Genomic DNA, 16,757 nt, shown 5'->3' on the forward strand with positions numbered 1-16,757 from the left:
ATATATTATTATTTATTTTATTATTCTTTATTATTATTATATATTACTATTATATATTATATATTATTAGTTTTTTTCACATTATTATTTTATTATTATTATATATTATATATTATTATTATTATTATTATTAAATTAATCAACTTTTATCATGTTAACAACTTTTAAAGGTATTTCAGACATTTTGATTAAAAAGTGTTTACCATCACTTATTTGCCAAACACATCAACAACTTTTTTTTAACTTCAACACTTTTATCCAAACACATAACTACTTATTTTAAAAATAAGTTTCAACACTTTCAAAAGTACTTTCTAAAAGCTACTTTTTTAAGCTCATCCAAACGGGCTCTTAGTCTTCTGCTTGTAGTCAACCATGATGAGAGTTTGCTTGGGGACCAACAATCATTCTCAGGAGTTAAAAAAGAGGTCGAGTACTGCTCCAGTTTTGACCTTACCAGAGGGTAGTTAAAGTTTTGTGTTGTACTGTGATTTATCAAGAGTTGGTTTGGGTTGTGTGTTAACGCGAATGACAAGGTTATAGCATATGCCTCCAGACAATTGAAGGTCCATGAGAAGAATTATTCAACCCACGACTTAGAGTTGGCTGTTGTAGTTTTCTCCTTGAAATTATGGTGTCATTACTTGTATGTAGTTCATATTGACATATTAACTGATTACAAGAGCTTACAATATGTGTTCACCCAGAAAGAGCTAAATATCAGACAGAGAAGGTGGTTAGAACTACTCAAGAATTATGACACGAGGATTCTTTGCCACTAAGGTAAGAATTATGACACGAGGATTCTTTGTCACTAAGGTAAAGCTAATGTGGTTGCTGATATATTAAGCAGGTTATCCATGTTGGGTGAGATCCATGAAAGTTTAAAGGTTTTAGAGATGAAAAGCGCAAACGCCTGTCTGACAGACCCTGAGGCGCCGCGCCAACCAGATCCCCTTAGGATCCGTCAGGCTCTGGCGCGCTGCGCATTACTACAAAAATGGGATTTAGCGACAATTTGTTTGTGACACAAATCTAATTGCCGCTAATATATTCATAACACACTGAATATCAACGGCTAATGTATAATGGCCAGCAATAAAGTACATTTCTAGTAACAATTAAACAGAATGGCCGGAAAATCTTTAAATTGGTTTTTCTAAAAAATAAAAGTCTCACTTTTCCAACCTTTTCCCCTTCTAATAAGGAAAACTCACACTTCTGCCAAAATTATTTTCCCCTTTTTATATGGAAAATTCTCACCTTTTGAATATAAAAACCTCTCCATGTCCCATCCGCATAAGAAAAACACTAGTAACCTAGGACTCTAGGACTTATTCCATCAGACCGCCGAGATCACGCAACTATCAACAACGTCCATGACAATATATTCAGGTAAGCAGATCGCTACTCTCCGAATTTATTTTATGTGTTAATGTCCTCTTTTTCTTTCTCTATAGGTAAGTAGATTATAATGTTCTATGTATCATTGCTTTTGTGTTTCTATCTTTGCAGTAATCTAGTAATAGTTGTTCATTAATATGTTTTTGTTATGTCGTGTTTGTGATCTCTGTTTTTTATTTAATTGGTAGCAATTTATTGAATCGATTCCTCTGATTTGCCTATTATTTTATGAACTGAAGAAACAAAATTGTTATGGTAGATGGATGACCAATTTAACTTTAATGAAACCTCTGAATATTACATAAGTATAAATGAAAAATTGTGTGGACTAGTCAAAACAAACAATATCATATTGTGTTGTTGAAGAGAAACAAACTTAAATTTATTTACTGCTTACTTCAACAAATCAAGACTCGAGCTGAGTATAATAATGATTGCACTGTTAAGAAATATTTTTAACTTTAAAAAATATATTGGTTTACAAAATAAAAAGAGATTTAACTGTTCCCAGAGATACTGTTGTATTAATAAATTTACATGTATCATGATCACTCAAAAGTACCATTGTGAATATGTAAATAAGTATACGTAAATTGTTGTTGTAACTGGTGCTGCATCATTGAGTGTTGCATTTATTTCTTATGATAGAGGATGAGAATAATATAATGAAAACTCTCATACACTTGTCACTTTTGTTTCTATTCCAGTATGAAGAATACTAAATTATATAAAGTGCCGAACTACAGCTTGTTAACTACATCCACCCTTTCCTATTTGTTAGGAGTATAGAGCAGCTAGAACAATAGTTGTAACGATGGTAATTTTACTATAAAACCGGGCAACAATTAAAACTCTATAATTCCTCTTCAATCCAGTTGCGTCCACAAAAGGTTAAGCAAGAGTTGTAACAATGGCTAGTTCTATTACTACCGTTCCATGCCTATGCTAATTGCGTATCTTTATGAACTTTGTACTTGAAAATTCTTTTGATCTATTGTTGGAAAAAATTACGAGTTCACACTCTTTGACGTATGGCTGGATAGACTTGAAAATTAAAAAGGACACTGAGAGAGTTGCAATTCTTTTTAATAAGATGGTAACAGTTTTTAATTGATTGAATATTCAGTCAAGCTTAGTATCAACCTAATGATTAATCAGGCAACAACAAATTTTTTTCCAGATCTTAGTTGGTAGTTCCATTTTTTTGTGTAATCTGAATATCAGTGAACATAACATCAGTTGATCTGTACAATAGGGATCTTCAGACTCTCTAGATACCTATCCGCAAAAATTTCATGGCTATAAAGACCTAACACAACTTGCTACTTCAGTCTATAGACATTGATAACACTTCTCTCGGATAAAAGTTAAGATTCTTTTAAAATAATAAAGGGGTTAGGCAGATCCCAACTTGTGTATATCTATTAAAAAGAGAGATATACAATTAGAAGGAGTCTTATCCTTGCCTCTATGTGGAGAGAAAAGAATAAATAAGTACTCCTCGTATACTTTGTTTCCTAGAAATACTAGGACTCTACTGAGTATGACTGTGCACAAAAAGTAAGTACCAAAAGACCCTTTCTGGTACATGTACACAGCTAAAAGGCTACAACAAAAGAATTTCGAAAGATTGTTATTCATTCCTATAGTTAAATTGCTTCCTATTTTTTCTAACTCTAAGATTAGGAAGTTGATTCTGGTCAATCCTTACTGCAACTTTAGCTTGTGTTGGCAACAAAGTAAAAGTAGTGAAGAAAAAATCTTTCTTTTCCTTTGCTCCTATATTAGGCATAATTTCTCGACGCAGTCAGCCTCCCTATAGAAATGCTTCACCTAGTAGTTCCCTTCCTCCAGGAGATTGATGATCTTCTCCAATTCACTTTTGATGGTCCAAATTCCTTTACTTGTAGTTTTTATCCAGTTGACTGGAGTCATGCAATCAGTTTCAATGATTACATTGTCCAGTGGTTTTCCACACACCATTGTAACCCTTTAAGCAAGGCATGGACATCGACATTATTGTTAGTTGAGATTCCGTAATATGAATAAAAATCCATTCTCATGTCACCATTGTGGTCCCTTAGAATACCTTTTCCAGCAGCTTCGCCAGGATTACCCTATACAACAGCCATCCACGTTTACCTTGAGCATGTTTGTGTGCGGCTTCTGCCCAGTAATGAATTTAGTATCAAGCGTAGGAGTAGCACCTTCCACTTGATGTATTGGAATTGATTAGTAAGAATCATAGACATCAACCATGTGACTTGCTCATTAATTCTAATACTGGACATTTGATCTCCTCCCAATATGGCTAAGCATGTGTTCTCCCAAATCTCCTAACATACGACACAAACATCTTGTTATTACAACTGTCTAAGGTCCAATAGTACAATAAACAACCATTTAGTTGCTGATATCATATCAGAGAACAATTTCCTCTAGCTAATCTTTGCAACTCGTAATTCAGTTAGATCACTATGCTACAATTCCTTTTAACTGACCAGATTATTAGTTAATTTAAAATTTATATATACGGTCATGAGCTTCTATACCGCATAGTTATTGACTTGAGTTTACAATTTTAGAGCTTCTCTCTGGTGTTTTATCATATGCATTTTTTTCATTTTATGAATAGATTTTAAACTATAGTAAATATTGTGTTGAGCTACCGAATTCTAAGATACAAAAAAACAATCCAGAGAGCATGTTCTCTCAATATATTTGGATCTAAGTATAGTTAAACATATATATATCTAATCAAGCTTAAAGTCTAAACAACTATATGAATCAACTAATGCTCGAGCAATTAGTACTTACCCAAATAAATCTACTAAAGCTCGAGCAAGAGTTGTAATAATGGCTAGTCTTATGACTACCTTCCATTGGTCTGTTCTCTGTAAATAAGTTCAACGACTAGACTTGTTGATCTCTTGCAAAAACAAGTTTACTTTCCTTCGTCATTATTTTATGAAGGGTAGCTACCTTTGATAAAATTTCTTGCTACCTCGGAATTCCATAGTGAATTTTCTAATTGAAGAACATTAAAAAAATCACTTGTAGCACCTCTAGTTTCAGCAATTAGATGTTGCCCAATATATATGAAATCGAGTTCCCCATTGTTCAGTAAAAGGGAAGGGATATTTTTTTCTTTATCCTGAAGTTCATTCATTATGAACTATAACAGTGGGTTGCTCTTTAATGTGGCTTAATTTTTAATCATATCATACTTAATTTCTTTTAGTTAAAAGATAAAACAAGGATTATTATTGTTTTCGTGTTCTCCAGTAGTTCCATATTACTAAATTTAGCTAACAGAGATGAGACAAGTAGAGCTTAAGGACATCAAGCACACAAGCAATGTGAGGATATTTTACTATGTTTTTATGAGTCTTGAATATGATGATTTTTAAGGTTACAAAAAACACACAACCAGATAAAACAGATCACAACTTAAGAAAATAGTTAAGTTTTTATTAATAAACATGATGTTTGTTATTGTGTGGATTGTGTCTCTATTTAGAGGTGTTATCTTCTTTTATCCCTCCTTTGTGATTTCTTCTAGGTGTTTGACTGTATAATTTGTTTGCTTTGTTGGACAAAAACTGTTTACCTATAGTTGAGAAACTCTAATTACTGACATATTAATATTTGAACTGTAGCCCCTCTACTTTCTGCAATTAGTTGTTGCATTGAATTCCTAAGTGAAATTTCTACTTTATAGACGTTAGAAAAATGAACAGTAAATCCTCTACTTTCAGAAATTAATTGTTCCCGGCTATATCAACTAAAGCTCAAGAAAGAACTATAACGACGGTTGATAATTCTTACTGTTTTATTACTCTTTTCTCCGCAAATCAGCCCATAAATTAGGCTCGCAAATCTCTTGGACAAGATAGTTTAATCTCCTTTAACATTAGTATAAGATGCTTAAATACCTTAGAGAAAATCTTTTTCTTCTTCAGAAATCCTTAGTAAAATTTTTACTTGAAGAACATTAGAAAATTATCTGTAGCACCTCTACTTTCAACAATTAGTTGCTGCCAAATTGTATACAAAATTGAGCTTCGAAGTGGCTTATTTTTCCATGTCATACTTTGTTAACTTTCAGCAAATTATTAGAGACAACAAAGATAAAAAATGTGTTCATTTTTTTCCAGCAGCTCCAAAATACTAAATTTGTCAATTTTCTGCTGAATGTCTCTCAAAGTTAGAGTCTATCCATTATATAGAGAGAATAAAGATTACACATCCCTAAATATCTGTCATTTATATCACTAAAGATCAGCTACTCTATCTCTAAAAATATGCTATTCAATCCCTCCAAACCCGCTATTCTATCACAATATTTATTCCTTTGATTTTACAACAAATCTATATGATCATGCTAATTTATATCACTATCTAATTACATTAATATATACAATTATTTAGATTTCCATCATGCTAACATCCCCCCTCAAATTGATGTCGGTGGATCAAGAAGCATCAATTTGCCTACTAGAAACTAATGGCGTTGTCGTGCCATAGATATTGTAAACACATCAGCTATTTGAAGATCATTAGATAGATGTGGAAGAGTAATGACTCCTTTATCTACATCTTCTCTTATATAATGATAATCTACTTGATGTGTTTGGTCCTCTCATGAATAACTGGATTAGTAGTAATCTGAAAAGCACTTGTACTATCAGCATGGAGAGGAGTAGGATAAGATTGAGGAAATCCAATCTCAGCAAGTAATCCACGAAGCCATACAACCTGAGATAAAGCAGTAGACATGGATCGATATTCAGCCTCTCTTGAAGATTTTGACACACAATCTTGCTTTTTACTCTTCCAAGATATCAATCAATCTCTAACAAACATGCACCAAGCAGTGACTGAACGACGAACATCCCTCCCAATCAGAATCACTAAAATCATAAAGACGAATAGGAGAACCACTTGGAAATAATAATCCACGAGTAGATGTTCCAAAAAGATACCAAATGATGCGACGAACAGCCACCAAGTGGAAATGACGGGGAGCTTGCATTGACTAACTAACTTGTTGAACTGCAAAACAGATATCAGGCTGAGTAATAGTAAGGTAATTTAGACTCCCAACCAATTTTCGAAACATAGTTGGATCAGGAAGAATATCGCCTTTCTCACGATGATACTTCACATTCAATTCCAATGGAGTATCTACGAAGGAGGAATCTTGAAGACTAGCCAAAGAAATCAGATCCTCCGCATATTTGTGATGGTTTATAAACACACCTGAAGCAACATTATGAACTTCCAAACCCAAAATATATGTAAGAGTACCAAGATCTTTCATATGAAAAGAATCTTTAAAATTTGTTGTTGGAGGCTAGTGATTAGTGAAGAATAGGTTCCTGTGATAATAATGTCATCTACATACACCAAAAGAAGAACACAACCTGCAGATGTTTTTCAAAGAAACAAAGATGAGTCATATTTGCTCTGCTCAAAAGAAACTATAGCTAAGTAGATCGGAACTTATCAAACCAAGATCTCAAACCAAGCTCAAGGAGCTTGCTTTAATCCAAACAAAGACCGCTTCAACTTGCATACATCTGATGTAGGCGATGAGAACTAACCAGGTGGAGGTTCATATAAATATCTTTTTTGAGATAACCTTGGAGAAAAGCATTTTTGACATCCATCTGATAAAGAGACCAGTTTTGTGAAGCACCAATGGCAATAATAATTTGCACTGTAGTCATTTTTGCTACGGGTGCAATAGTCTCCTCATAGTTGATACTCTCAAATTTACTTCTCGAAAAAAAGTAAAAGCGGTCACATCAAGTAAAGAACCCAACTAGTGAGGTTGGGATCGTTCCCACGAGGAAAATGGTTCAGACTTAACTTTATTCTGTTGTTACTTCTATTTAGTCAATTATTTCCAGAAAACAAATAACTAAAGGGATTTTTGATTAATAAAATCAATTTGCTAAATAAAAGTAAACAAGTGACAGGTTCAAGTATTGGAGTTTAATCAAGTAATGAGAGTAACTAGGGCGTAAGTGTTCCCCACAGGCTCCTAACTTGGTAATTCTAGCTATAACAATCCTTTCCTAGTATCTTGAGTGCAAAGTCATAAGTTAGGTATCACTAAATCCTTAGTCCGGCATCTAGAGCATCTCACTCCGCACCTTGTTCCGACTACGTGTGTTGCTTTACTAAAACTTATCTTTACCTCATATTAAGCATCATATTCGATATTTGACTAAGTTGTTACTTCGTACCAACCGACAGTAGCCTATTAGATAGCATACACCAAATCTATGTTGATAATTCTTTTCCTATTATCTACCTCCTTGGTCCGATAAGTAGCAATAAGGTGAGTTCAAAAGTTGGTCATCCGTTAAAAAGACTTTTATCCGAAAGAATTAGCAATACATGGAAGACACTATTCTAGAAAGTTATTTTAGCTAGATTTACCTTGTTATTTACCCATGGTTCCCACAACCCTAGTTATGGAGTTTAGTTACCCATACAAATAATCACACAATTCATATTGACAATATAAGAATACTTGCACTTACTTTGATGAGAATGAACAAAATCCATAAATTTACTTGAATAAATCACCAAACACCATTAATTGATTATGGAAAAATAATTTCAAATCCCCAAAATCAAGAGATCAATACTTAGACAATAAAACATAAAAATACCTGAAAGTCTAACCCCAAAAACGAGGTTTTTTGAACTATTTATAATAAAATAAAACCTAATAAAAGAAGGACTATATTTAAGGCAAATCTGTCCAAAACGCATCTGAATCGACGATCTCTGCGACGTACCGTCGTGGGCTCCGTCGTTCAATACTTGTCATAACTTTCTGCTGCTTTTTTCATCAACTCTTTGCTACCCTCGACGGACAGATATGACGGACCGTTGCAAGCAAGACGGTCCGTCGAGGGGTTCCGCTCCACAACACTTAGAAACTTCTTGAAATTGGGTACTGGAACTACTCTCTGACAACCACGACAAATATGCAGGACGAACCGTCGTGGCTATGACGGTCATCATGAGCTTCCGTTGTCCCACACTTGGTAAGACTTCCCCAACTTCCTTCAGCAACCATTTTCTTCTCACTATGATCCCACTTACGGATCGTCACAGTCATGACGGACCATCGTGGTGTAACAACCCTAAAATGAATAAGATAAGAAATGCTTAATGTGTCAAGAATGCCTATGATTAGACCAGGGTTCACACTGATTGATGCACGTATAACAAGACCTCGAAACCCTTAATACAGCCAATCCAACTAACTTGGGTAGTTAGGCGAGCTTGGAAAGGTTGGGTCCAACCATATAGGTCTCTCGAATACGAAGATTTACTCGAAGGAGTCTTTACCGGACTTAAAATGAAGAAATCTTAGGTTTGAAGGGTCTAGGGTTAAAATGCGCTTTTTGCAGCCTAAGGGTAATATCGTAATTACCCTAAATATATAATTAATTATTCAATTGATAAGGTGGAGGGGAAATTTTGGGAGAGAGAGCCGAAATTGAGCTCTTGAACTGAAGCCTTGCTTCACCCGAGTTCAAACCTAGGTGGAAGCAATGAATTAAAGTGAGTTTTGTTTAAGCTATTGAATTAATGTAATTAATTAATCATTATTATTCATTAGATGATTTAAAATAACATAAAAATCAGATTTTTATAATAAATAAAACCCTATTGACTATGTCCTAAAACTAGACTCCTAAGCCTCCTATAACTCCAACTCTCTTTCACGTTTATCTCTCCATTCACACGCTCAATCTCTCTTCCTCTTTAATAAAAAAATTCTCTGACAAAATAATATACAAAAGCATAAAAATAAACCAATTTCTTCACACTTGAAGAACTCACACGAAATTACAAGAAAACAAACGCTAATCGCACACTAGCCTAAGAGAGGTTTTCATTCGAGTGCAGTTGACATTGAGGAGGCTTAGACGTGTTCTTGGGAGGATTTTTTTGGCAGCAAGTCAAGGGTTTAACGTCAAAAGTATTGGTTTTCTTCTCTCTTGGTACCTTTCCCAAGAGAACCCTTAATGTTCATATTATTCATTCGAAAACTAGGATTGTTTCTCCTTTTGCATGCCCCTTTCACGAGCTCCCGATGAATCATAGGTTGGATATGATTACTGGTAGATTTAGGTGTATGTTATGTTTTTGTGATGAATATGAATATGTTTGTGTACTTGAAATCATATGAAAGACAACCATGTATTTGAAATTTTGTGCAAGTATGTGCGTGTGCAAAAATGTTACTGTAATTGGAGTCCTCGGCATAAGGCTTCAAATTGATAATGTTTTGGTTGTCATTTTACGTGCATAAACTTATGTAAATCGTGATGTTCATTAAAATGGAAGTGTGGCTGATTTGAGTTTCAATATTTTGGCTAAACGAACCTATGAAAATGAACCCCAAAAAGTGTTAAAAGAGCTATGAAATTTCTCTAAGATTTCAAGTGAAAATGTTGGTGAAAATAAGCTAAAAAAATGACTAAATTTCCAGCAAACTTACAAGTTTAATTGAGGGTAAATGTAGAGGAATAAATCTGGATTTTTTTTTAGAATAAAGGGATGAGGACACCAGAATTCGAACCTGTGACCTCACCCGTGTACTGCCTTGAAATCGCAAGAAAAGAAATGGGATTATGGGGAATTGAAATGGGGTACGCTGGCTGAAGAAGTTGAGTGCAAAAATTAATAAAATAAAATGGGAGGCATGGGAATTGAACCCACGACCTCCATGCAGCAAGTGAAGTGAAAGAAAAGTAAAAGAAAGGAAGTGTGAGGCGTGGGAATCGAACCCACGACCTCAAGGCTGGAAGGAAGGATGGGCGAATTAAATAGGAAAATAAAGTGAGGCTGTGGGGGCTCGATCCAAAAACTCACTGCCTACGCATAGCTAAGGCAGATTTTAAACAAAAATAAATTAAGGAGGCTGTGGGGGTTCGAAGCCACAACCTCCCAATTCCCAGCGAAATAAAGAGTAAAATAGAGGCTGATGGGGTTTGATTCCACAACCTCTTGGTCTAGGCGAATTGGACAACACAAATTTAAATGAAAAATAAAAGGGGTTGTGGGGGTTCGATTCCACAACCCTTCGATCAAATAAGAGGAGAATCCAAAGAGAAAAATAAAGAGAGTATGTTGATGTTGGGTCTCAATCTAGGGTCCCAATGTGATGATGACTAGAAAAAAAACAAGGAAAAATGTAAGTATTGTCCAAGAGGTTCAAACATTGGTTTCCTTGCCCAAATTTCCGTATTGATACATGAATCATACGTGAATTAAATGTTCAAGAATAATGCCACCTACTTATATCGAAATCGAGATCTTGGCATACATACAAGATAAATAAGTCTTCTACTACATAACCTTTGGAAGATATGAGTCAATTAACAAACTATGAATGAAGCCTCATGAGTTGTATGTATAGATCCATAAGTCTAGCATACTATTAAAAATAAGTTAACCTAAGATGTATGTAATGAAATGATGAAACCCTAGATGGGTTAAGTACGAGTGTAAGATACACTAAATGGCCAAGTGCATTGGCATATGACGAATTGAACAATGAAATAATGAAATGAACAATGAAGTGATGAAACCCTAGAAGGGTTAAGTAAGAGTGTGAAACACACTAAATGGCCAAGTGCATTGGCATATGATGAAATGAACATTCACGTAAAAAGGGGTGAGTAATTATGAAGAGAAAATGTGCTAATGTTAATGAATATGGTGACAACATGATATGAGGCTAATGTGAAAGACGAGAGCAATCTCAAATGAGCCTAAGTAAATGTTACTAGAACGTACTCACCTATGAGAGTATAAAGTTAATAAAGAGACCAGTCTCTATGAACACTCTAATGAAAGTATTGAGATTAAAAAACTTAATACTAATGATGAGATGAGAAATCATCTATTGAGCTATGATGTCCTCATACGAGAAGCCAACTTCCATGACGTATGAGTTGAATGTAATGGAACTTTATGCTGAGCACCGATAGACTAGCTATGAGCGGTGATGACTTCTTTCGGGAAGGGCGGAGGTTCACATAACTCTCATGAGATGAGACTGTCTGACATGACAGGTATGGGTCTCCTTATATTTCCTAGTCTTTGAACCTATACTGCCAATATAGGGATCTGGCGGGGTTAAATTCCCATGTACGCTAGCATGCTTTGGGTCACTTTGGCCTGTGATTCCACCTCTTTTTGGTGTGGGGGAGACACTGAATTTCATGATGCTCAGATGATCTATGTCGGTTAAACTTAAAGTTCCCAATGGATGAATGAGGCCAGCCTCAAATGATTCACATAATGAAATGAACGATACCAAAGGTGTTAGGATAGGATAATCAAGAGGTGAGCTAGACTCAAGTAATGACACTAGGTTATTCTTGATCATTGAACAACAAACTCGATGAAAGTCTTAAACTACATCCTAGGTATAACTGGTGTTCACACTATCCTATGAACGAAATGAAATGAAGTACGTATGAATGAATGAAGCAGACTCTGTGTTTGCTAATGAAGACTCCCTTGTTGAGGTCCCATATGTTGAGCCCTCATTTTGGAAAGTCTTAATGTCAAGTCCATGATTCCAAGGTATCATGGCATATGAATGAGTGTTATAAAACATTTTATGTGCTATATGCTATATGATATGTGCTATGTGTAAGATGTTATGTGATGTGTGCAAATGATAAGTATGATGATGCATGTTACTCTCATGGCATGACTTTCCTAATCCAAATTTTGAAAGCTTACTGACTTTCCTAATCCAAATTTGGAAGGTTCACTAACTTTCCTAATCTCAATTTGGCAAGTCCACAGACTTGACTTTCCATAATCATGTTGTTAAGAAAGAGCTATCCTTTCTCATGCATATCCTTGGTGTGTGCTTGCATATACTCATACTTAGTATAAGTATGTACTAGTCCCATAAAACTCTATATTCTTAGCTGCTGGCACAGATGGACGCTAGAGTTCACAAGTTGACGTTGCAGCTATCCGGACGTGGAGCTTTCATCCGGACTTGGTAGGCCCTCATGCTTTCGAGGATGTCTACCGTTATTATCTATCTTAGATGTAGGCTTTGGCTAGTGGAGCATGTTTCATTATATTTAATTTGCACTTTCTTTTCAGACTTTCTATTGGTGCCGTTTTGGCAAAAATATGTTTAATGCAATTATGAACTGTTTCTTTCATTTGATTATCTCTATAATAGATGGTTGATTTGTGAACACCCATGATGTTAAGTTTAAAATGTTTAGAATGAAATAAGAAAACAAAAAGTTCAAATTTTCCGCTAAAATTAACCTAGATGAAGTAAGAATGACGTATGTAGGATTGTCTGCGACCTCTGAGAGGTCAACGATGCCGGTCTCGTCTGGAGTTTAGATTCCTGTCGTGACACGTGGGCCGTAGGTGGTCACTTCTGCAATTTTTGCTCAAATTCTCCGCGTTCTCCTTCGGACAGATTTCCTGCGAATAAAGAGAAACCTACATAAAAATTTAATACAAAAAGGCTTTAGGAACACACTAAACTTATGGAAAAGGCATTGAAAGTACCGTGAAACCACGGTACGTCAACACCCTCAACTTAAATTCGTTGTTTGTCTTCAAGGGACGCACTATGACTCACTACAAATTTTTTGTACAGGAGTATCCGTCTTTTATCTTTCGCAATAATTTGGCTATCAATCCTGATTAATCTTATTATGTTCATACATGTTATCACTATTAGGCTTGAATTATGTGGATCAGACTATGACACAGACTCACCACAACTTGACATCTATCCTCTTCAATCTCTCACCTAGGTGCTAACTTTTCCGGTATTGCAACTAGTGTCCTCACTTCAAATAACATCCTCATTTTTTCACATATTGATTTCAGTTTGAGTATAAGGATTACTTTTCCACACTCGCTCTCAGAACAACTTCATAACTCATTTATACATGTTGTCATACGCTTGCCCTTATTTTCACTGCTTTAAGTTCGCCATAACAACTCTTAGGATCACAATAGGACTTTCTTAGCTTGTAACATAGGCTCAGTGTAAGGTAGGGTATATTTAGGTATATTTTAGTGACTTTTTGACCTCCTTGACATATCGGTTAAGCGTCCTACCTTTTCATCATTTTATTTCCGCCATTTTTCCTATATTCTTATATTCTTTCACCTTGTTATTTGCCATTCTTTCTTCTTTTGTATAAGGGACTCTTTTATTTTCTTACTTGTATTTATTATTATTTTTTTATTTCACTTTTCTTTCAACTTTTCTTGAGTCACTTTTCTTTTGTTCTTTCTCTCTCTTTGTTCTTTCAACCCCACTTTCCGGAGCATTCCTCATAATAGCCACCCTCAACTCATGGCTTTGCCACGAGTCAAAGTAAACAATACCCAAAGTTGGGTCAGGCCACGACAAGGTTGTTTTCTGCATTTGACACCCTCAACTTATGCTTTTGGCATAAGGTGAGGTGCACATGTCCAAGGAGGGAGCAGGGCCAACACATTGTTCCCAGAAAAGATTAGTTGGGGTGAAAAAGAAAGGTCTATTTTAAGCTCAAATCATTTGGATCAAAAAGGGATAAATTTCATTCGGTTTTATTTTATTTAGGCTAAAGATTGGCTATATTGAACAAGGTCTATGATCCTACCCTAATTGTCTATTACGACTTACTTTTAGAAAGACTAACTAGGCAAGTTCTAGCTCAGTACAAATAGTGGACTATTCAAATTTTTCTCACACTCACTTGACATCTCATTACTCTACCAGATTATCAGAAACCTAGTTCGAGTCTTAGATTGAGGGTCATGCAGTGGTGTATCTCTATGTCATGCTTAAAGCCACACATTTTTCAGTTACTATGCCTAATCATGCATCATTTTCATTACATCAGGATATCATATCTATTTTAGCCATCATGCTTCAGATTTATACTATGTACACAAGATATAGACATGCTGGTTCAACAATACAAATAATCAGTCTCTTGGGAAAAAAGAACACATGCAAGAAAACCCCAAAAGAGGATCGTGAGTTGGGCTACTCAAACTTCACCCTAGCAGTCACTCTCCATTTGCCCCACCCCCAACAAAAAGATATGCAATTGTCCCCAATGCATAAAAGAATCCAAAATAATAGAGTGGTAAGTGAAGCAAACCTGAGGCGCAAAGCGTCGTCGACCAACAAGCTGGTGGGTCTGGTGTACCGGAACCCACTCCCTCTATAGTCTGGAAACCCTCAGTATTGTTCTCAACATCAAAAGAACCCTCACTAGTTCCTCTTTCAACAATCACAACACAATTAACAGTGCTCTTCTCTGCCTTAAAAACTCTGGAGCTAGACACCCCAGCAGCCAACTCAATAGCCCTCAACTTACGGGCCTCCTCATCAGCAGTTGATGCTCTCCTAGCAGCCTCCAACTCTCGATGCTCTCTCTTATTTGCCCTAGACTCATTCTCATTTCGACCTCTATGCCTCTTGGCACTCTCTCATGGTTGAGGTGGTGGCACTGCAGCAGTGGAGAATAAGGCTTCTAAAACAGTATCCTCGGCGGGCTTTGTAGAGGGGGACACAGACTCGGGCACCCTGGCCTCCACTGGTCGGGCTGGCCGGGCTAGCACACGCAACTCAAAAGCATCCAGGCGCTGATGAACCTCCATGATCTTCCTCTCCTTGTGCTGGTCCATCTTCCTCTCCATGCGCTCTTCCGCCTCAGCAATAGACCTCTGAATCCAAGGCTGGATGTGATGCAGAAGAGTGGCCATTTAGGCATCAATTTTCTGGACCCTAGCAAGTGGGACCAGAGTGGCGGAGGGAGTCGAGCGAGAGGAGCTCGAAGTGGTCCTACCACCCGGGATAGACTCGATCGGGGTGATGTCAGTAGGCTCAGATGTAGCCTGGGTAGCCGCTTGGTCTTGCTCTACTGTATCCGCCAGGTTTTCACTAAGCGGAGGTGCCTCCGGGTGGGGTGTGGAGCCAACTTACTGGCCTCATCCGTAATAAGGCGTTTATCAACAGTGCCCAGCGGGGTCTTGATCTGATCTAAGTGACAAATGGGCACACTTGCGGACCAGCACAACGCAAACACCATGCACGGAAATGGGTAAGTAGTAGTGACCTTGAAGACCCTCTCGTGCAAGACCGCCTGAAGAAGCCAAGCGAAGTCCACCTCGAACCCTGCAATCATCGCTGAATTCTGAACTACTCGATCCCATGTAACAATATTGTTGCAGCAGTGGGGAAAGGCAGTGGAGGACTATCAACCACAAAATCTTGGTCGTGAAGGTCAGGTTAGCCTTCTTGATGTCTTCCTTCGGCTCGAGTACCCAGTCAGCAGCCTCTCCATAAACGGACAAATACCGGGCAATCCACCTCTTAGTAGTCTCTCTCAACTCTGGATCACGCAGGAACTCTCAATGTTTAACCAGTTTCCATCGGTATTCGGACTCGGCAGTGAGAGTCCAGTTGGAATCAATAGTCTCGTCGTATAGATACCGGCGTATGGCTGGCAAGGAGATGTCTACCCGCTTGTCGCGGACTCGGACGTGCTCTAGTGGGGCCTGTTTGGCGGGGGTAGCCCGCCAGTCTATCTGGGATCGGAAAGTCGCCACATATGAGGCGTAGAACTCTCTAACCAACTTTTCACTGTGTCGGCCCACATCACGAGCTGTCCATTCTGGCGAGTGCCTGGTAAAGAGGACATGGATTACCGGCATGGTGGGGAGACTCCCCGTAAGGACCTGCCTCTCCAAGGGTCCGGGTCAAAGCCCCTTTAACATTCGGCAGCTTGGCGTCTGTGTACACTTGAAACGTCCCCTCAACACACCACCGGTTGGGCTGGTCCGCAACTGGGGCAGGGACTCCAATCAGCTGGAGTGGATCAGCACTATCGGCCTCATCAGACGAGGCGGGTTGGGATGCAGTGGTTGGAGCAGAAGCCTCGTCAGACCTTGAGACTTCTTCTGAACCCAATACGTCCTCAAAACCGGAAGCATCGCTGGAGTGTGTAGCAGACCCAAAAGGTGTGCCAGTCAGTATGCGCTCCTCTTCAGACTAGGAGGTAGTGACTACGCCGGGTGCCACCTTTGTGGGGGTTGCTCTTGTGGTACGTGCAGCCCGTACAGGAGTGACAATGTCTAGGGGCACGTATTCGGGGTCTCGCTCATCGTCAGAGCCAATGACCAGTCGGGCAGATGGGGCGACGGACTTTGAGCACCCTCGTGCGTACACGCGATCTAGATTTTGTGCCATAAGTGATAGTACCTACAAAGAACAACAATTAGTACCAGTAGAAACAAACAAGAAATGCAAAGAAGAA

General features: G+C 37.5%; 1 long non-coding RNA gene across 1 annotated transcript; it reads left to right on the top strand.

Annotated features, from left to right (window-relative positions):
- The first annotated feature begins 1,220 nt into the window (after positions 1-1,220).
- LOC114077501 lies at positions 1,221-12,673 on the top strand. The gene is made up of 2 exons (XR_003578739.1): positions 1,221-1,395; positions 12,390-12,673. It is a non-coding gene; the product is annotated as an uncharacterized LOC114077501 (long non-coding RNA).
- The last annotated feature ends 4,084 nt before the right edge of the window (positions 12,674-16,757 follow it).

This window comes from Solanum pennellii, chromosome 6, assembly GCF_001406875.1.
Source record: "Solanum pennellii chromosome 6, SPENNV200".
In the NCBI taxonomy this organism is placed as follows: Eukaryota; Viridiplantae; Streptophyta; class Magnoliopsida; order Solanales; family Solanaceae; genus Solanum; species Solanum pennellii.